The 22822-nt window shown below is 44.3% G+C and overlaps 1 protein-coding gene across 1 annotated transcript in view; it reads right to left on the reverse strand.

The window, feature by feature from the left end:
- Trmt9b (tRNA methyltransferase 9B (putative)) overlaps window positions 1-21918 on the reverse strand; it is a 47585-nt gene extending 25667 nt beyond the window's left edge. Inside the window, exons 1-3 of the mRNA XM_057752864.1 lie at window positions 21699-21918; window positions 21248-21490; window positions 1927-2117 (exon numbers count right to left, since the gene is read on the reverse strand). The gene's annotated coding sequence lies outside the window, so the exon portion shown is untranslated. The remainder of the gene's footprint in view (window positions 1-1926; window positions 2118-21247; window positions 21491-21698) is intronic.
- Between the last annotated feature and the right edge of the window lie 904 nt (window positions 21919-22822).

The raw sequence follows: 22822 nt of genomic DNA on the forward strand, positions 1-22822 counted from the left end.
TTCAATGATATTTCTCTTTAATTTTTGAATTTTAAAACAGTCTGATCTAGGCATGGCTGATAGGCAACAGCCTGTGTGTAGTGAAAGTACCTGTCTTAGGGTTTCTATTGCTGTAAGAGACACTATGATTACAACAACTCTTACAAAGGAAAGCCTTTAACTAGGGCTGGCTTACCGTTTTAGAGGTTTGGTCCTTTATCATCATGGCAGGAAGAATGGCTGTGTGTAGGCAGACATGGTGTAGGATAGTTGCTGAGAGTTCTGCATCTGAACTGACAGGCAGGCATCGAGCCTTCAAAGCCCACCCCCTAGTGACCCACTTCCTCCAACAAGGCCACTCCTCCTAATAGTAACACTCCTTACGAGGCTCTGGGTGTAGCAAGTAGGCTGCTAGTTAGTTCCTCGCTGTTGGCCTGTTAGTTCTAGCTTCTGATTGGTTAATTCTTATATATTAATTTAATACATTTCTATTAATCTGTGTATTGCCACGTGGTTGTGGTTTATCAGCTAAAGTTCTGTCTGGCTCCAGCGGGGCTAGATGACTTCTCTCTGACTCCACTCTTCTTTCTCCCAGCATTCATCTTAGTCTTCCCTGCTTACCTAAGTTTTGTCCTATCAACAGGCCCAAAGCAGCTTCTTTATTCATTAACCAATAAAAGCAACACATAGACAGAAGGACCTCCCACACCATATAGGGGCCATTTTTATTCAAACCACCACAACCTAATCTGCTAAATCTTGATAGATGTAGCCATGGAGAAAACTACACAGTCAACTAAGGTCATGAGCGTATTCCTCAACCCAAACTCCCTTATGTCCCTCTGCGGGTCAAAGCTCCCACTGTCCCCACCATGAGGAACTTTTGGAATTTCAAACTTCTGGGCTGAGAAGAAGATAAACAACAACAGGCACAGTTTCAAAGACAAACTCTGGGTATATGACGAGACCATCAACAAAACAAAATGAAAGGTTTGCTTTCTTTTACCCAGGTTTTACACTCCTGAAGGTGACTGGGTAAAAGTACTCAGAAGAGCTGAAAATGCTCCCAGGGTCAAGGTCTCCCTTGCTGGGTCATCAAGGAGATAGACATTGCCTTTGACCCACAGAGGTCTAAGGAACTCTGGGAAGGCTTAGTTTTATCCCCAAAAGCTCTTCTTTCTCCAATCAGAGCATGGCATTTATGACATTCCTAGCTTGCTGGCTATTGTTTGTCATTTTCTTCCTCCATGAATTAAAAGATTAAAAAAAGGAGATTGGAACGTCTATTCTTGCCAATGCTGGACCAGTTTTCCTATAGCATCTTTTAGTATTACCACACCGGACCAAGTTGGTCTACAAAGCCAGTCCCAGGACAGCTAGGGCTACATAGAGAAAGCTTGTCTCAAAACACACACACACACAAACACACACACATGCACGCGCGCGCACACACACATACACACACATACTCACACACAAACACACATGCATGGACGCATATATGTTTATATCTTAGAAAATCACTACTAAATGCCAAAAATGTGTATAGTTTTTATTCATTCAGTACACTCTTTTCAAATGTTCCCCTCCCCTACCCAGTGCAAAAAAAAAAAAAAAAAAATGAAGCTTCAATCTACGTTCCAACATATCACCCACATTTTGGTTTTTTTTTTTTTTTTTTTTTTTTTTTTGGTTTTTCGAGACAGGGTTTCTCTGTGGTTTTGGAGCCTGTCCTGGAACTAGCTCTGTAGACCAGGCTGGTCTCGAACTCACAGAGATCCGCCTGCCTCTGCCTCCCAAGTGCTGGGATTAAAGGCGTGCGCCACCACCGCCCGGCTATCACCCACATTTTAAACAGGAGAACCAGGACTCATTAGGTTTAATTTATGCACACCACTAAACCCTCTCATTGTATCTGAATTACAGTAAGACTGGGGAGTTACTAACCTGAATCATCTTGTGATGCCCAAAGATTACTTCTTGTCTTGGTAAATCATGGCAGTTTCTCCTTGTTGTTCCTCACGACTCTCTCAACATGTTACATACATGAAAGGGGCGGGAGTGAATTCAGTAGGTAGCATCCTTTGCCCTTCGCAGGACTCACCACTCCGTGTGAGTCTCTGAAGGGAGTCCAGGCCCTACAAGGAAAAAACAAACAAACAAAAAACAAGCCACTTTACAAAATAAGAATATCAAACCTGCTACTTACTACTGCCAGGCTGACCTATTGACCTATGCATCAATCACTCAAGGAGGTAGGAACTACAAAGAAAGGCTAGTATGTGCTATGTGCCTGAATTATCAGGACAGTTTGCAGATCAGTTTTTAAGCTTTCTGCAAAACAAGCTGTACTTTACCCACAATTATAAGCAGGAATAGTCATCTCTAAAGTGGTTTAATTAAATACATAGTACTTGATACTATTGTTCTGCTAAAGGAGCGTAGCAATAAAGACTCCTAATGCATTAGGAAGCACCATAGAGAGTTTGAGATTGCTACTCAAACAGGTGCTACTGGTTAAGCACCTGTTCCCGAATTGCTTTGATTATAAATAACATGCATTTGTTTACTGCGCCCATAGGCTAAAGTTTGTCCACTTGGACGACCCTTCCTGGGCTGGGCACACATTCCTCCCCTCTAGTCTGACTGTGTATGTGCTATTTCTTCAGGCGTTAGTAGCGGAGCTGTTAGCCTTCTCCAAGGACTGCTGAGGCCTTCTGGGTCTTGTTTAGGAAGAGGAGCCACTGGCAAGGGCAGGAACAGGTGCGAAGGCACAGGTGAACATCCTGTGTTTCCTACATGCTCAATTCATACTCCCCAAATATCACATAAATACGCACATATGATCGCGTACTTAGTTTTCCTAAGTTATTATCCAAATTTGCCTTTGTCAGAAGTATTTGAACCCCATTAGCTACTCCAGGAAGTTACCAGGTAAAATTAAAACATGACAGGATCTATCTTCAGAGGTCTGAATTCAGATGAGTCCTTGTACTCCATCAGTCGTTTAGTATCAAAAGGAATGCACTGTCTCTTCTTCTCTCGGCCAGTGGGAAGCCATCTTCTAAGACAAACCTTCTGTAATTTCGGGGGTGTAGCATGTGAGTGAGCTGTCCTAGAAGGGAGTCAGCACTTTAAACCACAGAGCAACAGCAGTTTTAGGGTTCAAGGATTTTCTTTTTTTTTTTTTTTCTTTTTCAAGGATTTTCTTTACAGAGTTAAAACTGCACAGAAAATAATGGAGTATTTTCAAGGTCAATATTCTTTCTGGTACAGATAAAGCTCCAAGGATAAAGATTAAACAGATCTTGCTCCTGTTCAGGGCCCTTAGATGCTGTGATCTACTGGATAATGGATCTAATAGATCTAATGGATGATGCTATGATCTGCCGTCAGAGGGAATGAAGAGGAGGTGGGAGGAGGTTCAGGCCTAGACAGGGGCTTCTTGTGGTATCTGAAGGACAAGTAAGGTGACATAAATCTTGGGAAAGTGAACTGGATTAGAGATCATGAAAAAAACCAAAACACTGCCACTACCACCACCACCACCACCACCAAAACCCCAAAACATTATCCTAGCACTTGGCAGTCAGAAATACATTCAGGCAGAGATGATCGTGCAGAGTGAAGGGAATGAGGTGGTGACGCCAAGGGCCACTAACACTTACCTGTCACACATGTCAGCTAGTCACCTCTACCAGAGTGGTGGACAGTTCAGTGTAGTTAAGGAAACATGAGGGCGCACATACTAAGCAAGAATTGCATGGAAAGCCACGAGAAGAGAGGATGAAGGTGTGTAAGGATGCAGTTTCCCACTGTCTAGACTCTGTTCTGATAGAGATCATCCAAGAATAATGGCTGGGCACAAAAGGTGAGAGCAAGGATGGAGTGGCTGAGGGAAAAAGCACAGATAGCAAAAGTTGCTTCTGCAGCTTGGAGTGACACAAACTCTGTGACTCTTAAGTAATGGGACACGTGAAACAGTCCCATTCGTGCGCAGAACTCTCCATGGAAACTCCTGAGATGTGCCAGAGGGGTCACAGTGAAGACAGAAAGGAAAGGAATGCAAGAGTTCCCATGGACCGCCTAGGAAGCTGGGCTCTGAAACAGCAAAACGCATGGCCCTGGGAGAATACGGCCCCCTCTATGATTACAGAGCCCACCAGGCATTTCTGTAGAAACAGCGTATTGAAGGGAAGGGACAATAGGAAAATGGCTATTTTTTTTCCCTTGAGGAAAACAGATCCAACATGTCTCCAAGAAAACGTCATTCTTTCCTTCAAAAATTTCAAAGATTTTGTGTCTTAATGGACTTTGATTTTGAGTGGAATATTATCCTTACAATCGAAGTGAGTCAAATAATCTCCAGGTGGGGAAAGTGAACGTGTGAAGTTATGGGAGGATGATACGGGGACACGCACGCGCACACACACACGCACGCACACACGCGCATGCACACACACACACACAGCACCAAGAGTTCCAACACAGGCCCCTTTAACAGGTTGCTCCACCACAGGCAATGGCTTGGTCTTCTTCGTGGTAACTAGATGGTAATTCATTCTGATTTCACAGATTAGAAAAAAATGCCAGAAAAGAACAGGAAAATCAAATATGAAGTTTAAGTGGAATGGAAATAGAGAGACCAGCTTCCCCGAGGCAATCTCTGCTGGTGTCACTTTGACAAAACTAGCTTGCAGCCTGTGCGGAGATCAAAGGATCAGAGCTCACAACGGCAGCCCATGAGGAGATGATTCGGATGTTCTGAACAGCAAGACCAGACGCAATCATTCATTGTGCGCCCACTTTGCTGTCAGGATAAATGGTCATGCAGGCCAGGGGCCAGGGGACAGGGAATTGATCTACAAAGAGATTTTAAATGAAGATCATGGTGCCTAACTAGAAACCAACGAATGCCCAGGTACTCTTAATTTTATAGAATAAAATCGAGGGGCAAATATAAGGCTGTGCTAGGAATTCTCACAAAATATATTTTATAATGCAATTAGCTTCGAAGCAGGAACTCTAGGTTTCTTTCTGAGAACACAAAGCCGATGGTACTCTTGGCTCAGGAAGAGTCCTTGTGTACAAAATATAGAAAACCTGACTGCCACGGATCACAGTTTGCTGGTTCTTTCCCCCCAACTTGCCTCTCTTGTGTGTCTTCCCAAGTCCTTTCCACCCCCTCAGCCCGAAGTTCGGCGCTTATCTAGGTCAGGAGTCCCCTTTCCTTGTGGATTTTATAGTCCAGGAAAACCTCCAGGGGATATTTGCTTAACCAGGAGAAGCTGATATGTCTCTGAGATCTAGGACATGACATGAATGACGGATGGCACAACACTGAAAGCTCAGCATCCTCGCTTCGAGGCTTTCCTCTCCTCTGACTTGCCAGCGCCAAGCTTATAATCAAGAAACCTGACAATGCTGGGGCCGCAGCTATCATCCAGCAATCTGGGTGGCAAGGAGAAAAATGGAAAGAAAAGAAAAAGCTAAAAATGAGGTCAGAAGGGAGGGAAGCGAGGGAGGGGGAGGGGAGAGGGAAGGGAGGGGAGAGCCCATTCACTTCTGCTTTGTTCTTTTAAGCAAGACAATCTACGTGTTTGTTAGGTTTACAGGGTCATCTGAGGCTCGCTTCCCTTTGCTCCAGCTCCCAATCTGGCACACAGAGCAGTCAGTCACAAGCTGAGAGAGTGACTCCTTCATTCTCACCAGAGCCTTCTCACTGTTAGAGGGTTAGTGGAGCAAACTGTAGCGTAGGACAACCAGGATGTGTAGGCAACCTCACGTCCCCAGAAGTGGAACCTGTGGGGATGGTTCTTTGCTGCTGTTAAAGAAGCCTGGGCAAAGACTTTCCACTAACTTTCACACCAGGAGACCCTCTCTTGGTGGTTATGGCTGCAGAGTTATGCGAATGTACATAATGCCACTGAAACGTGTATTTAGAAATGGTTAAAAAAGTAGGCTTTGTGGAGTTTTTTTTTGGTTTTGCTTGCTTTTTGCTTTGTTTTGTTTTGTTTGAGACAGGTTTCTCTGTGTAACAACTTTGGCTGACCCAGAACTCACTTTGTGGACCAGACTGTTCTCGAACTCACAGAGATCCACCTGCCTTGGCCTCCCAAGTTCTGGGATTAAAGTAAGGCACTACCACACTTGGTGGAGTTTTGTTTTTGTTTCTTTAAACCATCATAAAAAGCAAAACTTTTAGTTACCTCTTCAAGTCCTGCTTTGGTAGTGTAGTCCCCACCTCCGTATGGGAGTCATGTCCAACTGAGGCACTCGGGACCACACTGGCTATCAAACTAACAACTCCTCTCTATTAGCTTCTTCCTGTAATCACTGGCTTGCATTTGGAGGGCAGGACTCCACAAACAGCATTTCTTCTTTGCCTCAGGGGACTTAGAGGGCAAAAGTCAGAGAAGGGACCAGCTCCTTCCTGTTAGCTTCCTGTTCCTTCCTGAGTTGCCCAGCAATGGTCCTTCCATACAGCGTTTGTTTCTAGGAGCAGTGGGTCAGGTTCTAGTTGTTTCCGCTCTCCCAGACCAGGTGTCACACCCCTAGGAGATGCCACACCAGGCAACCAAGGCCCTTCCTGAGAGATGTGGACCCAGAACACAATCTGTCGACCTCACGCATCAGCCTCTAACTCAGAGGTTTGGAAAGAGCTCAGAAACTATGAGCGATATCCATTTTGTTTTCCCCTGTTTATTTCTTGTTTACTATTATTAACATAGTGTGTGTGTGTGTGGGGGGGGGGTGTTTCAGCTCGTCTGTGATGGTCAAAGGATAACCTATGAGAGTCGGAGCTGGATCCACTTTCATCATGAAGGTTCTGGGAATTGAACTCAGGTCGTTAGGCTTGGTGACAAGCACCTTAACCTGCTGAGCCATCTTGTTGGCCCAGCCCTACTTCTTAATTTCTATCAGAGGGGCTTTTCCATATTTTTCTTGAATACAGGACAAGCAGTCTATGAGATACTCGATCAATTAATAAAATACTTTAAAATCTCAACCATATGCTGAATATTTATGCTAGGTGCTTTAATAATCATCATTTTAAATTCATCAAAGATCCAAGTTTAAAATTTGAAACATAACTTATATTAAGCCTCATGAAAACTCAAAAGTAGAAGTCACAGAAGACTGTGACTTGTGCTACCCAAATCATGCTACCCACAATCCCAAGTGGTCAGCCCTAGACATAAGTACATACAAACAATGCAAGATGGACTTAGTAGGTATTATGTACATGTTTGGATGCACACATCTATATATGCAGTATATAATATATATAATTATATGTATATATGCAACAATAATAAGAAAGAGATCAAGAGATCATGAACCTGGGAGGAGATACAGGAGTTGTGGGAAGGAAAAGACAGAAGTGACACAGATGCCGGAGCTTATATATGGAGTTCTCAAAAACAATTAAAAACATGAGTAAAGAATTGAGAGACAATTCTGGAAGTGCCCTTCCACTTTGGTGTGCTCTCCCCACCTCCCTTCTACCTCCTTTCTCTCAGGGAAGTGTTTCATGCATCCCAGGCTAGTCTGGAATTTCCTACGCAGCTGAGGATGACCTTGAACTTCCGATCCTCCATTATAATAAATTCTGAGCTAGTACAGCGGTCTATGAAGTGCTGAGGATCAAACCAGGGCCTCGTGCAAGCTCTGTCACCTCTGCTCTACTTCCCCAGTCCCTAAGCTCTGACTCTTGATGCAGAAAATGTTCTTTAACAGCCCAAGGTACCACAAAACTTTCAAACCCATCACATCACACAGATCTAGGAGCTAGGAAGGGGTGAGGCACAGGATAGTAAGCAGTTAAGTAGTACAAAGCTCAGAGGTTGCTCCTATTCCCATTTCCAAATGAAGCTGTACTTTTTTTAAGGTTCCCAGTGCATTTTATTTAAGTGCTTTGTGTACTTGGGTGTGTGTATGTATGTGCAGGGGCACACTTATGCCATAGCATGCATGTAGAGGTCAGAACAGAACTTTGTAGAGTTCAATTGCCAGATACCATGGTAGTAGAGAGCCAACTCCAGAAAGTTGTCCTCTGACCTCTGTACACACACACACACACACACACACACAAAAATAATAAACAAATTTAAAACCTTTTGAAGAAATATTGTATCTATATTGAACATCTATATACTTTTTCTAATCCTTATTTCATAAATAACATAGTAGTTATTTACACGGCATTCTCCTGGTGTTAGGAAATATAGTCAATGTAATGATTTAAGGCATTTGGGAGGAGGTTCACAGGCTTTAGACAAATATTGTGTCACTCTCCGTAAGGGGTCCAAGTGTCTGGAGAACAACTTGAGGTATCTGGAGGGAATTCCCCAGTATGCTGAGTGCAGACTACGTGCACAAGTCTCGCGTGGCTTCTGACTTTGGTCCCACAGACATGCTGTTTGCAGTCTAGCCAGGCCATGGCAGGTGGTTAATATACAGCATGGCTGCACTATATCTAGTAATTGTCTGGCACTGTTAAACAGGAAGATACCTACTGAAAGAGAGGGATGGATACACTTTTGCTCCTCTGCACACTCACCGTGGCGCTTCCGGGGCTGCCTGCTCTAGTGGGAGCTGAACGCAATGGAGAGAGTTCTCTGGGTCATCAGCCAGCACCTGGAAACATGGGGGTCTCCAGAGGCCTCCTGACCTGGCTGGATTTTATGAACAACGACCAAAGTGTCAAAGTATCTGTCATCGGGCAGCATTTGTTTAGAAGAGAAAAATCCTTGTGGAGCATTCCAACTGAAGGGCAAGCCTACATCTTTCCAGACTAAACGATCAGAATCACGACCTTCGTGTGAACCTTGTGCCCCTCTGATGTTACCCACTGTGAACAGGCCACAACCGAAGGGGGTCACTTACTCCCACAGATTTCTGCAGATTCCCTTGACATAGATGCCTTTTATAATAGTACTAGTGTCTCATTTACTACTGACTTTTAAAAAGTACATTCCTTATTGTGTGCATGTGTGTGCACTTGTGTGCTGTGGCGCACATGTGGAGGCCACAGGACAGCTGTGGGGATTCAGCTTTCTCCTTCTACCATGTGGGACCTGGGGACTGATCTCAGGTTGCAGGGCTTGGCCAGCAAGCGTCTGTACTGGTTAAGCCATTTAATCCATCCACCCACATAGCACCTTTTCAAAAGCGGCTGTGTGTTTTTAAGGACTCCTAGCCTGTCAATGGGCAAAATTGGACTTGTACCAATGCTTCAGATCCATTTGTTGAGCTTGGTTCCAGTTCTCAATGGCATGATGATCATCGTACAATTTATCATACAATGTTCTGAAAGTATTACACCACAGTTATCGCTCATCCACTGAGAATATACCATCTGGCACTCGGTAGATTGATGGCGGTAATTATAGTAGCAAAGTGACGACTTTAACAGAGAAACTGGAAAAGCCGGAGGTGTTGCCAGTCTTTAGAGCTACTTTAATTAGAACAGATGCGTTTCTACACTGCCTCGGTGGGAAAAAGTTAAAAACAATCCAACTGCAGACATCCTAGAATGGTCCAATATTAATAGGAACACGACTCCTTTTATGTCATTTTTTTTTTTAACAGAAAAGAATCTCACCACCCTGCCTGTGGTCTCAGAAGGTTGAACCTTGTGTGGGAGCTTCAGAGTGAAGCAAGCTTGTTAATCCGGACTTGTGAGCAGCTTGTAACCAGACCAGAGGTCCCAAGACTAATGCCCAGCTGCACTGTTGATTCCCACCATGGGATGCCTAATCCTAAACCTTCAGTGACTTTCTTTTTGTGCTTCTGCCCCACTCTTTATTATTCAACTGATTAAATGTGGGAGCTCACAGAAGTGGATCCGTTCCATCTTGACTGAGGGTCAGAGAGTTTAGGCCTAGGCCTAGTCTTGCTCCTTCAAGGTTATTGACAGGAGATTTGACTTAAGGTGTGGCTACTAACATAGATATCTTGACTAAAATTGTGGCTACTTGGTGTTTTGGGTATTAATATGGTAATCATTTTGTTCATTCCTTGTATCATGATAAAAAAGACTTTTGTTTTCTTCCCCTTTTTTGGATTGGAGTACGTAAAGATCGTGAGAAATAAACAAGGACAGACTCAGGATTCCTTCCGGTAATATCCTATGTCTCTGCATCTCTTTTGTGTCTCTGTTTCTCTCGTCTAACATTTTTTTTTTTTTTCGAGACAGGGTTTCTCTGTGGTTTTGGAGCCTGTCCTGGAACTAGCTCTTGTAGACCAGGCTGGTCTCGAACTCACAGAGATCCGCCTGCCTCTGCCTCCCGAGTGCTGGGATTAAAGGCGTGCGCCACCAACGCCCAGCTCGTCTAACATTTTTAATCCACACATTCCTATCCTGGAACATACAAACCTTTCAAGACTGAACCCAGACAGATGTTGCCCCAAGTTTTGGTTGCAACAAAGACATCAGTGAAGATACTCAGAAAAAAATTCACTACTCCAGAGGGAAGCAATGGACATAAAATGCGCAAAACATTTATGCTTCTTGATCCAAACTTTCCTATGCTATTAAAAAACTTATTTTCATGTCGCCCAGAATTTAACAACCTACATTTCCCATCTCCCTGGAGGATGAACAATTGTTGGGTATAATGATGTTGAAGCCCAGAATCTCTTTGGATTATAGTTTATCATAATGTAAAAATGGGAAGGAACACCATTGATATGGGATGTCCTTCTTTATATGTGTTGCTTAGCAGAGTAAAGCCACGTAGGAAATCCAAACAGAGATATATACCAAGATGAAGTGGAGTCAAGGAGATGCCATGTAGCTACTGGGGAAGCAAGATGTGCGGTAACAAGCCACGAGCCTCATGGTAAAATATAAACTAATAAAAATGGGTTAATTTATAATTACAGCTAGTCAGTAAGAAGCCTGAGCCATTGGTCAAACAGTTGTAACTGATATTAAGGCTCTGAGGGGTTATTTGGGAATAGGTGGGCAGGGAGAAATCAGTCCAGTGGGACCAGGTGAGACGAGAAAACTCTCCTTCTACACACCATAAAATGTAAGGAATATCGTAATGCACACAGAGAGGCTCAAGCCACATTTCCATCAGGTGGTTCACTGATCCACACACCAAAAGTGAGCAGCTCTCTAGGCATCCACACACTCTTGTGTCTATTCTTGTAGTGGTTTGGATGAGAATGGTCCCCAAAGGCTAATGTTTGAGTACTTGGTCCCCCATTGGTGGAACTGTTCGGGAAGGACTTGGAGGTGTGGTCTTGTTGAGGAAGGCATATCATTCCCAGGCCAGTCCCAGTTAGCTCTCTCCGACTCATGGATGGAGAGTTCTCAGCTAGTGTTGTAGCTCCATTGCCTGTCTGCCTGCTGCCATGCTCCTTGCCCTCAGGTCACGGCATGGCCCTGCTCCTGTAACGGTAAGGCCCAATAAACTCTTTCTTCCAGAAGTTGCCTTGTTCACAGCAAGAGAAAAGTAACTAAGACGGCTCTCGGAAGTTAGAAGGTGTTGGCGCGTACCATTCTCTGTATTAATCTGGAGCCCTTGCTAAGTAAATACGTGATGAGTTTGATGTTTAGATCAGTGAAAAGTTAAAGCTGTCACAATATTTAATAAGGGAAACAGCTGAGATGGATCTGTTTCAGTACTGAGGTATTATTTACTTTAATGGCATTCATAGAAAACTTTCAATTTATGCTACATAATTTTATTCTTTCTAAGCAGCTGATAAATACCCCTTTTCAATTGGGGACAGATTATGTCAGGGAGTTATAGAGTAGTAACACTCTCTATGGCCTTACCTGCTTTGAATAGAGCAACCTTTTAGATTCTATAAGAATTATCTAAGAGTTTCCACCCTATGGGGTCAAGAGCTGCAGGATGATGCTCAAGTATTATAGAAAATGACATATTTATCTACCACGTATGCACATCTTCCTGCAAGCGATGCACCATCCCTTGTATCTAATACAATGCAAATGTTCTGCAAATAGTTATCAAATTTTATTGTATAGAGAATAGCAGTAAGAAAAAATAGACATTTTTAGAGTGTTTTCTCCCAAATAGTTCTGATTCCTGACTGGTCGAATCTGTGGATGCAGAACCATGGATAGAAGGGCTGCTTTTTAAAGCCTCCACAGCCTCCCTTGTCCCCTGGCTGTGACTTCTCACCCTGTGACTTGTCTCAAGTAGGATACCTCACTCTGTAGCTTGCTACGTCTTATCTGCTTTGGGCTTAACATTGATCATATCTGAACCAAAAGACTCTCAGGTATCGAAGGAGTAGGCTTTGGATAAGTGAACTGGGTGGTACCTATACTGACTATCTATAGACTATATTGGTTCTGTTCTGTGATGAGGAGATGAAGATGCCGGTGGGAGGGGCTGGCCACACCTGCATCCCTGACATGTGATAGCCTTCTGCTCTCCAGCTGGGCTCCCTGGCCCGATCCCATCCTCTGGGTTCTCTCTTGGGCAGTGACATTGAGTCCTCTGTAGCTGGGTCTTCCAGTTTGCTCCATTGTCTAAAGCAGCCCACACCTGCTTTGGACCTACGCAAACCTCGGCGGTGTCGTGGGGTGTGACTGTTTACATCGCGCAGAGAGGTTTTCAGTTCTGAGTAAGTGCCACGATTATGAGAGCTGCACAAAAGTAGGAAATATGCCAGTTGAAAGGCTGCTCTCATTTGCAGGCAGCTTGCATTGTGTTTTACAAGAGCGTGTTTGACATTTTAAGCCTTCCTGTGACAGCAGAGTGTACTTCTCCCAGCAGCGGGAGTTATTAAGTCGGTGCCCAGAATAAACCAGACTGTTTGGGAAAGTTTCATTTTTTTTTTTTTCAGTTTCCATGTTACAGTTTATGACTGGGTTGGTTTCTTCGGAGAAAAGCCCAGGTTTAGTGGTACACTGTTTATAGCTTCAGATTTAAAGCCACAGGCATCATTTCTAACCTTCGAGGGGAGTCATTATAATCTACTTTTCAGGCAAATGAAAAAGGGCAAGAGAGCTCTGGTTCTAAATTTAAACCTTTAAAATAAGACAAAGCACTCAACCCAACACCCCTGAGTCAGAAGAGAAAGCTTTCTCACAAATGGACAGAAAACATTACGAAGAATCTAAAATACAATGTTTCGTCTCAGGCTAATTACTTCATTTATTCTCAGGAAAGCGGAATACATGCCATTGACTATACGGCATGTTCACAGTACCAACTAGGTGAGATGCAGAAGCATATTTTCAAAATTAGGGAGACATATCATTTTGAAAAATTCATTAAAAATAACAGAAACAACCTGGAATGACTTGGTTCTCTGAAACTTGCATGGAAAGCTCCAAGTTCTATACAGACCATCAGATCTTTGTTTTACTTAGATTTTTTTTTTTTTTTTTTTTGATTTTTTGAGACAGGCTTTCTCCGTAGCTTTTGGTTCCTGTCCTGGAACTAGCTCTTGTAGACCAGGCTGGCCTCGAACTCACAGAGATCCGCCTGCCTCTGCCTCCCGAGTGCTGGGATTAAAGGCATGTGCCACCACCGCCCGGCTTTTACTTAGATTTTTAAAGACAGGATTTCTCTGTGTAGTCCTGGCTATGCTTGAACTCACCATGTAGATCAACTTGGCCTCAAACTCATAGAGATCCACCTGCCACTGCCTCCCAAGTGCTAGGATTAACAACATGCACCACCATCACCTGGCTCAGATCTTTGTTTGATGGTCTCCTCAACTTGTAGGAACTGAGATATTACACAGCTTCTTCAAGGGAAAACCAAGTCATAGGCAGCTGAATGCAAAACCAAAATGGATACAAGAGGTTCATGTATGCCTGAGAATCCCTCAGCATAGAAAATACGTATCTAGTTTTTAAGGACTGAGCATTGGATTCATAAGCACCCTTTTCACACAGCCATAGCCATGTTTAGATGAACAGAAAGCAACAGTTACTCAAGGTAGCTACTACATCATGAATTCTGTAACTAATGTTTTAGTGACTATTATTGACCTATAATAGAAATCATGTCAAGAAACAACATATAGAATGTCCTCTATCTAACAGAAATATTCAATTAATCTTCAATGTCCAACTTGAATGGATAAATCCTAAGACACAGAGCAGTAGGAATTCAAAAGGCAAACTTTGAATTACAAATTTTGGTTACAAGCTTGGAAGAAGAAAAAAAACAGTTAAGAAATGGCTCAGCACTGAAGAACATGTATTGCTCTTTCAGAGGACCTCGGTTCGATTCCCAGCACTCACAACTGCCTGTAACTCCAGTTCCAGGGGACCCAATACTCTGAGGGCCCTGCACTTACATGATGCATATACAGACAAGTAGGCACACACGCTACACATAAAAAGTTTGTAACCTCACAGGTAATTGGCAAGATGCTTCTTGCCTATAGCAGAATCCACAGCAGAGTGTGAAGTCTGTTTTCTTCAGGTGTGCCTTCACAAGGACCCTCTCCATTCCCGAACTCATTCTTACTCTGACACAGTATGCTACACATAAAGCGGTTGGTTCATCCGTCCTGCGCCAGATAAAATGCCTCGCCATGATAAATAGAAAGGCTTCTGTGTGCACACACTGCTAATACATTTCCAAAAGCCTGCACTGTAACAAGCGGGATAGTCAGGATAGATAGACTATCAAGAATAAGATCGTAAATTACTTTGGCTGAGAAAGAAAAACACAAACCTTTAGAAGTAGATAACAACATTTTACTCACATATTTCTATATGTTCTGCATTCTTATGGGTGTGTGTGTGTGTAGCTTCTTACTGGACTGGTGGAGGATACAACTCTTTCCCCATGTTCTGTAGGAGCTATAATATTCCCTCCTAGTCAAGTAAGAGCTCGCCCACATTCCTGCTAACTTGGCACAAAGCCTTCAAGTTTTCTGCTTAGGAAAGCATGCAGAGAAGCCAATCCAGGCCTGCAGTAGTGTGATGGAGGGGCGCTGTGACAGACAGCTTTGCAGGGGCTTGCATTTTATCTGGGTTCAGGCTTATCAGTAAATAGATTCTATGGGCTCTCACCCAAGTGTTTAACCAATGTGAAACTGCCTGGCAAGGAGAGATCACCTTGCTTGAGAGCCTGTGCATGCTCCTTACCTACTAAAAGTTCAGGTGAAATGGACGCTCCTCAGGTGCTTAGGAGACGCCTGCTGAGCATAGGACAGGGCCACTACTCATGCCCTGACACAGAACTTTGGTTTTAGTCCTTGACATACTGTCCCTGAGACCCCTTGAATTAATGCCTCTTGCATGTTGTACTTTAGCACCACCAGAATTTCTAATTGTGAAAAATTGTCTTATAAAATGTTCAAACTAAAAACCTGCATTGGCATGACAGGTCACAATTGATGGACTGGTGTTGATCCATTATCGTTAACCAATATCCATAGTCTATTCTAGTATTTGCTCTTTGTATTGCCTAATTCTGAGTTTGGTCAGATGTATACTACTGTATATCCATGAAAACTTGCACAGCCCTAAAATTTCCTAAGGCTCCTGTTCATCTTGTCCCTGGACCCCTGACCCCTTGGCAACCCTGATCCTTTATTTTACTGTCTGTAGTTTTGCTTTTCCAGAATGTCAGTTAGTGGAACTGTAGTGTATTTATCCTTCCCAGACTAGCTTCTTTCACTTAACATTATACATCTAAGGTTCATCCATGTCTTCATATAGGCCATTCCTTTTTAAATACCAACTAATAGTTCATTGTATGGACATATCACAATTTGTATATTCATTCACCTAAGAACACCTTAGCTACTTCCAATTGTTAATAATTATGAATAAAACTGCTATGCAGGTTTTGATGTACCTATCTATCTTCACCAGTACAAGTATACTCAACAAGAATATGCATGAGGATGCTTTTCATTCTTGACGGGGCTTAAAAGAAGTGATTGAAGTAAATTCAAGTATATTTTTATTTTGCTATCCAAGAAACAAGGCATTTATATCTTTTTCAGCTTTAGAAAGAACACTGTGACTGTCGCAAAGGAAAGAAAGAGGCGGCAAAACACAAGTTCCTGGGTGATTCATCTAATGAAAGGAGCAGCCAGCCAGATACTATTTCTGAATGGCCTCTGATCTTCCTTTGTTTTGTGGGTCATGGAATGGGTATCGCTAGCTGAAGCTTTGGTGGGGAAGATCATTGTAAAAATCATTTTCCTGGAACATGAAAGATAGCTTAGTCTGAAGTATCTGCTCAGCAAGCATGAAGACTTGAGTTGCCCAGAACTCATGTGAGAAGCTGGGCATCAGGGTTTGTGCCAGCCACGCCAGCATTGGTCAGGACAAGCAATTGGAGGGCAAGACAAGCAGATCCTTCAAGCTCATCCCCCAGCCAGTGTAAGCCGACTTGATGAGCTTCAGGTTCAGAGAGATGCTGTCTCGAAAAATGAAGGTGTAGAAACATCAAGGGAAGATATCCAATAGTGGCCTCTAACTCCTGCACACTCACACTAGGAAGTACCTAGACCAACCACATGTCATAAAAACACACAGTCACAGGTAAAAACTCATTTTCGTCATCCAAACCAAAGAATATTTCATGTTTAGATGTATAGTGGCAGGTGTAGTAAGATTTACTTACTTAATGCCCTTTCCCCTAGAAATCTCAGCCTCCACACCTGCAATATCCATCTGTTTGAAAGGGTCCTGGGCTACCATATACTTTATTTTTTATTTTCTTTCACAAAATATAATCCAAAGTCAATCTTCGCCTACTTTGAATTGAGTACTCTGTCTCTTGGAAACCCTATTTTAGACACATGTTAAACTCAACTCTCATTCTTAACTCCTTCAAGTGTTCATTTCATCCCTGGTGAGTCTAGAACTCTGTAGACTACATTTCCCACAATCCTTTGAAGGGGCAACAAGAGATTAGGTTCTTCCAGAGAGAATGGTTGGAGAAGGAAGCAAAGTGTTTAGGAATGATGCTGGTTGGCCTGCTTTTTGCTGCTGGTACAGTGTTCCCTCCCTTTGCTCCCGGGGTTGAGAGTGTAGGTCTTAATATATTATTAGAACACGGGAAAATTACACATTGTGAAGTCAGCATCTCTGCTAGAGGCCGCTGAGTCTCAGGACTCAGATGGTGGCAATGAAGGCAGTGGCCCTGGGGCCACTTCAGTCCAGCTGCTTGGCAGGACTTTCATGGAGCTCACAAGCACTCTCCTCTTTGTTAAGCAGCAACTTTGCATCTAGCTTTTTGGTGCACACTTCATTCCCAGCTACTCCCCTTTCTGCTTTAGAGGAGCTGTGACAATTTTCTGATTGTCACAAGAAAGGGAGCATTCGGTACACCTAGGGCAGGAAGTGCTTTAGGAGAAAAAAAAAATAAAAGGGGGAAAGGTTGTGTCCATCTGGCACACAGTCGTGTGACAGAGAACAAGGTCACACATCAGACCGGGACTATGTAAATGAAGCAATGGAACTGAAGTCAAAATGTAATTTCAAAAGCTGAGACATTACCAAGGACACCTATGGAATGACAGAAGGAGAGAGGAGGAAGAATAATAAATCCACCCATATGCAGAAGACGACCAACTATAAATCCTTCAAATGACCTTGAGAAGATCTATCCATCAGGGGAGAAGGTTTTCATGCTACTACTCTGCCCTTTCCTTGAGCGACCAGAGCCTTCCCCAGGAGATTTTGAAATGAATCATGCCCTGCAGCTCCAGATTCAACCTGGACGCCTGTGTGAGGGGCAGACATAGACCTTGCATACATTTTAAACCAGACTCTGCTAATCTTTAAGAAGTTAAAGGCAGATTAATCTAAACCTCATTTAGGGTGATGCAGAGGGTGTGGGGGTAGACGAAGGGCCTTGCATGTGACAACCTCTGTGCTTGACTTCTGGTTTACACTTCCACCTCCCAACACAAAGCACTGGTGGATGAATTATGATAAATACTGTTTCATTTCACATTAACTTTAAAAGTTGCAAATGCCTTTTTGTCAATTAATAGTGTATGTAACCCGAGTAAAACAACCCCAAGGCAAGACATCCACATACCACAAATTTCTACTAAGACTATATAAAAGAAAAAAAATCTTCTCCCAGGCCAGCCCTACTGCTCCGGACTCCTTCACACAGCCCCTGTCAGACACACCTGAGCTCTGGGTACTTCTCCCAGCCCCTCTGGTTTTGGGGCAGGTACTGCTCAGTTTCCTCTAAATGCTCTTCCTTCATATAGTTTCTGTAAGCAGCATTTAAACCTGCAGGTTAAATTCCCCATTTCTGCCTTCATCCGTTTTCAGTTTCTATGCCTAATATTACATATGGGCTGCCTTGTGAGTTTCATTTAGCTGGTGGTAATGAAGGCAGGAAGTTCAAGAGCAAATATTCACTTCTAGTTAACAATGCAGTAAAGCCTCTGTGGTGGTTTGGAGGATGGCCCCCCAAAGGGAATGGCACTATTAGGAGGTGTGGCTTTGCTGAAGTAGGTGTGATCATTTTGGAGGAAATGCATCACTCTGGGGGTGGGCTTTGAGGTTTCTTTTGCTCAAGCTTCCCTCAGTATGACAGACTACTTCTTGCTGCCTGCAAAGTGTAAAACTCTCTCAGCTACTTCTCCAGCACCACTTCTGCCCGCAGGCCATGTTCCCTGCTATGATGATAATGGACTGAACCTCTGAAGCAAGCCATTACAATTTAGTGTTTTCTTTTGTAAGAGTTAGCCTGGTCATGGTGTCTCTTCACAGCAATAGAAACCCTAAGATGTCCTCTGTGCAACTTTAGGGGGGTATCACTATATCAATCAATACACCCAGTTCACTTCCTTCCTCTTCTATCCAGTCTCTCTCTCTCTCTCTCTCTCTCTCTCTCTCTCTCTCTCTCTCTCTCTCTGTGAGTATGCATGCATGTATATGCATGTGTGTCTGTGTGCACACACATGTGCACATAGATGCCTACAGAGACCAGCAGGAGGTGTCCAATTCCTTGGAGCTGGAGTTACAGGCATTTCTGAGCTGTCTGATGTCCATACTGGGATCTGAACTCTTGGTCGGCTGAAAGAGCAGTAAGTGCTATTACTGTGGAGTCATCTCCAGCGCCTCTATCCACTCTTTATAACTACTCACTGCGTGCTAACAGTGGACTATGCATTTTACCACCATTATCCCATCCACTCCCCACAACCACCTTCGGAGGAATCATTACGCCCACTTCACGTATGAGCTGGGTTTCACTTTAGAAGACCTAGTTAAATTGCAAAATGTTTTCCCTGGGTGGCTGGAAGTTTCTTTGCTATGGACGTTCCCCCAGATGAATGACATTTTCCTCCTCTGAGCAGCTCTAATCAAAGGTTCTTAAGCAAAATTCTCCCTCTGGCTACCTAGAGAAGTGAGTTACAAAACCCAAGGGGCACTCAACTGGCCATTTAGAATCACTGTCCTTTCTGTGCTCCCAGGGACCAAATTATGTCAGAGTTGAACTCAGGTCAGCTTGATTCCCTGTAGCCTCTGTCAGCTTCCCCAGTTTTCTCTACACTTTTGTGCCACTGCTTTTTAGAACAGTATTCATCTACAAGAGAAAACCGAAGATCACTGACAATCCCATTGCAACAATTCACTCTGCCTGGGACTAATTTCAATGACATCTTTTGTTGGAATCCTGCTTAAAAATCCGTGGCGGAAAGTCACCGCGAACTTTTCTTTCAACGTCAGATTGTTGTGTGTGGGTGGGTGAAGGTGGCACGTGCCTTTAATTCCAGCACTTGGGAGGCAGAGCCAGGTGGATATCTCTGAGTTCAAGGCCAGCCTGGTCTACACAGCGAGTTCCAGGACAGGCTCCAAAGCTACTGAGAAGCCCTGTCTTGAAAAAGAAAAACAAACAAACAAACAAAAAGATGCTGTGTATAGCCAACAAGTCTGCTTGTGGCTTGTTCAAGGTAGCGACAAATCCTTCATAGTCAAAGGCATCAAGCTTTGGAGGGCCATTCTTAAAGAAGCATAAATGCCCCTACCCTTCAGAACTACGCCCAGTTAGCACTTCTTCTTTACAGTCCTCTCAAAAGTCAGTAACAAACAAACAAAACCAAACAAACAAAAAAGAGGCTTAAGGCTTCCTGAGAACCCAGTGCCACCTGACCCCTACATTTAGAATCAGGTTAAGTTCTTAACTACTCAGACCAAGCACTTTCAATGGCGCCATCCTTTTAGTAAATAAATTACTAAAATGCCCGAGGTACCTTTGTACCTAAGCTAAACTAAGACACACGTCCAAGGACAAACTCTTTCCAAAGAGCATCATTACCCTAATCAGATCTTTCTAGAAGTAGCATTTCTTTGGAATGGGGAAAGGGGCCTGTTAGAGAGAGAGCTCTCTTTACAAATGTACCCAAAGGCATCGATTGATAAAGCAGCAGTTCTCCGGAATGAATGGCTTCCTGGTGACGAGATACTTTTCAACTTGTCCACCTCCTTTTAAATAAGATGCCACAACCAGTCAGTCAGTGGCAACGCTTGGACAAGAGTAGCAGGCTCATCTCCCCAGTGATCTTCATCCCCAGACACCCTCCCCCAACTGACTCTAAGGCACCAGAGCTGTTAACAGTGCCCTAGTGGCCAGGCAGAGATACTGATCTCTGAAAACCCCACAACTTTCCCTTAGCTAAACCTCAATACAAATGATCGCTCCTTTTCCAGGAAGCAGAACGATAGCTCAATGGGCCGTGTGAATAATCGTGCTTTTAGCTGGGAAATAAAGTGTTAAATGCCAATCCTCACTAGTCTAATTGGCCATAACCTTAATCTCCCAAGGATACGCATCTCTTCTAGTCTTTTCCTGCACGAAATTTACTAAGTGCATTGAAAAGATTTAATGCATAGCAACTGAGATACAAGAAAGGCTTGATTCGAAGCTGTTTAAAACCTTGCCTCTTTCTGCATGTTATTTACCTCAAAGAGCCCAAGCTAATGCATCATTCTATTTTGACATCTTTCCAATAAATTGTATTTTCATCCTCAGCTTTGGAAACTTTCAGGTTGCGAATTTAACTCAGTTCCCGCCTCCTGCTGGGCAGAAAATCATTTCCCTAGTTGGCTTTTAAAGGGAAAGCTACACGTGCACCCAGAAACACGAATTCATCTTCACCATTAAGCTTTCCCGCATGTCCCCTTGCGCTCTGAGCACTGAATTATCCGCCCAGCCATCGGAAACACATGCTGCAAGGCAGGCTGGTCTGTTTTGGTCACGTCTCAAGTTTGCAAGGTAAACAGGTTCTCCACGGCAACCGGGATGGCCGAGGAAGACCAGGAACTCACCCAGGCGTGCAGATCCCCGGCGCGTGGGCAGTCTGCCACGACCCCAGTCCCTAGGGGAAGCAGAGCGGCCGCAACTAGGGCAGCGGAGACGCGAGTAGCCGTTGAGCTGTGCAGAATAATGTCAGCGCCGGTTCAGGGGCGGTCTCTGTCCGGGATCCTAGCCCGAGGCTCGGCCAAGCGCTGGCTCGGAGCTCTTCAGCATCACAGCTGGGACTGTCCAGAACGCAACTTACACACGTCGGCCTAGAAGCAAGAGAATAAAAAGGAGAGGAGTGGTGGTGGTGGTGGGGGGGGTGGGGGGGAGAAAGGGACAGGGTAAGCGGGAGCGCGCAGGACGGGAGCGCGGCTCCGTAGAGAAGTTGGAATGCACCCGCGAGGCCGCGCGCCCCAGGCTCGCACGGGAGCCTCCTGCCCAGCTGCTGGGCTTGGGAGCCAGAGTGACAGCCCTCACCTCTCCCTTGGCTGGGACTTCGAGCCCGCGGCGCCTGAGTGTCGGCTCGGTGCAGCGCGGACGCGCGGTGGAGCCCCAGGCAGTATGGCCCTGCTGTCCTGGTCCCCTGCAATCGCCGCACCCGGACGTTCCAGGGGAGTGAGGTTGGGATCGGGATGGCCTTCCTGCCCCTCGCCTCGCTCTTCTCCAGTCTCTCGTGGCTTGTCTGTTCCTAAGCAGGAGAGACGCAGGGCAGGGCGGGCACACCTGGCCGGCCCCAAGCGCAGCTCAGTACCTGTGGTGACTGACACTCACGTGACCCTGAGCGCTTCTTTCCCCTTTTGATCTTGACCGCAGCACACACGGGAATATCAGCTAGGTGCCTGGGCACAAGGACTGATTCAGACTCAGAATCGGAGGGATCGAGTCCAGGCTGTCTCCGCACAGGTTCTGGGTCATTAAAAAGGCATGGTTAATCTTTTCAATGTTTTGCCAAAACGAATAGATTAAAGGCAGCATGGGTGAAAGTGCAGGGTGGAATTTAGAAGTGTCGTAGGTCACTGTTTCTGCAATAATAGTGTTTATTGCTTTTAGTATCAGCTAATAATCTTCAAGCCCCATTAGTAAACAATACAGTTACCTGCACGGGTCTATCTATGTACTTTAAAAAAATTCTTGTTCCCCAAATTGAAGCCCAGCACATTCAGTAATGCCTTTGGATAAGAATCTGATCCAAAGTTGCTGAGTTGCTGTTCTGCTATGGATATTTGTGAGAACTCAGCTACGGTCTCCCCAAAATGTTCATTTACAGTTCTGCTGGGAGGGCTGCTGGAAATCATATAGTTTAATTCTGGAACAGTGTTCCAGCACTCGGTCTACTGCCGTGGCGCAGGGACAACTTCTGTTTAGACTTCTATTGCAATGTCAAGAATAACAAACAGCGGTCTCCCCCTCCCATTACAAAGGGGTGGGAAGAACCACCGGCCTGTTTCCTGTCTTCTTGAACTCGGCACCAGCAGGAATGACACTCACCTCTGGTTTGCTCGTTTTTCTTCCATTCAAGAAATCTGTGGTGAACAGAATGCATCTTAGGTACTGTCGTATCCCCGGCCTCGTCTAACTGTGAATGGAACGCACATTTCAGT

This window comes from Chionomys nivalis, chromosome 20 (assembly GCF_950005125.1).
Source record: "Chionomys nivalis chromosome 20, mChiNiv1.1, whole genome shotgun sequence".
Lineage (NCBI taxonomy): Eukaryota > Metazoa > Chordata > Mammalia > Rodentia > Cricetidae > Chionomys > Chionomys nivalis.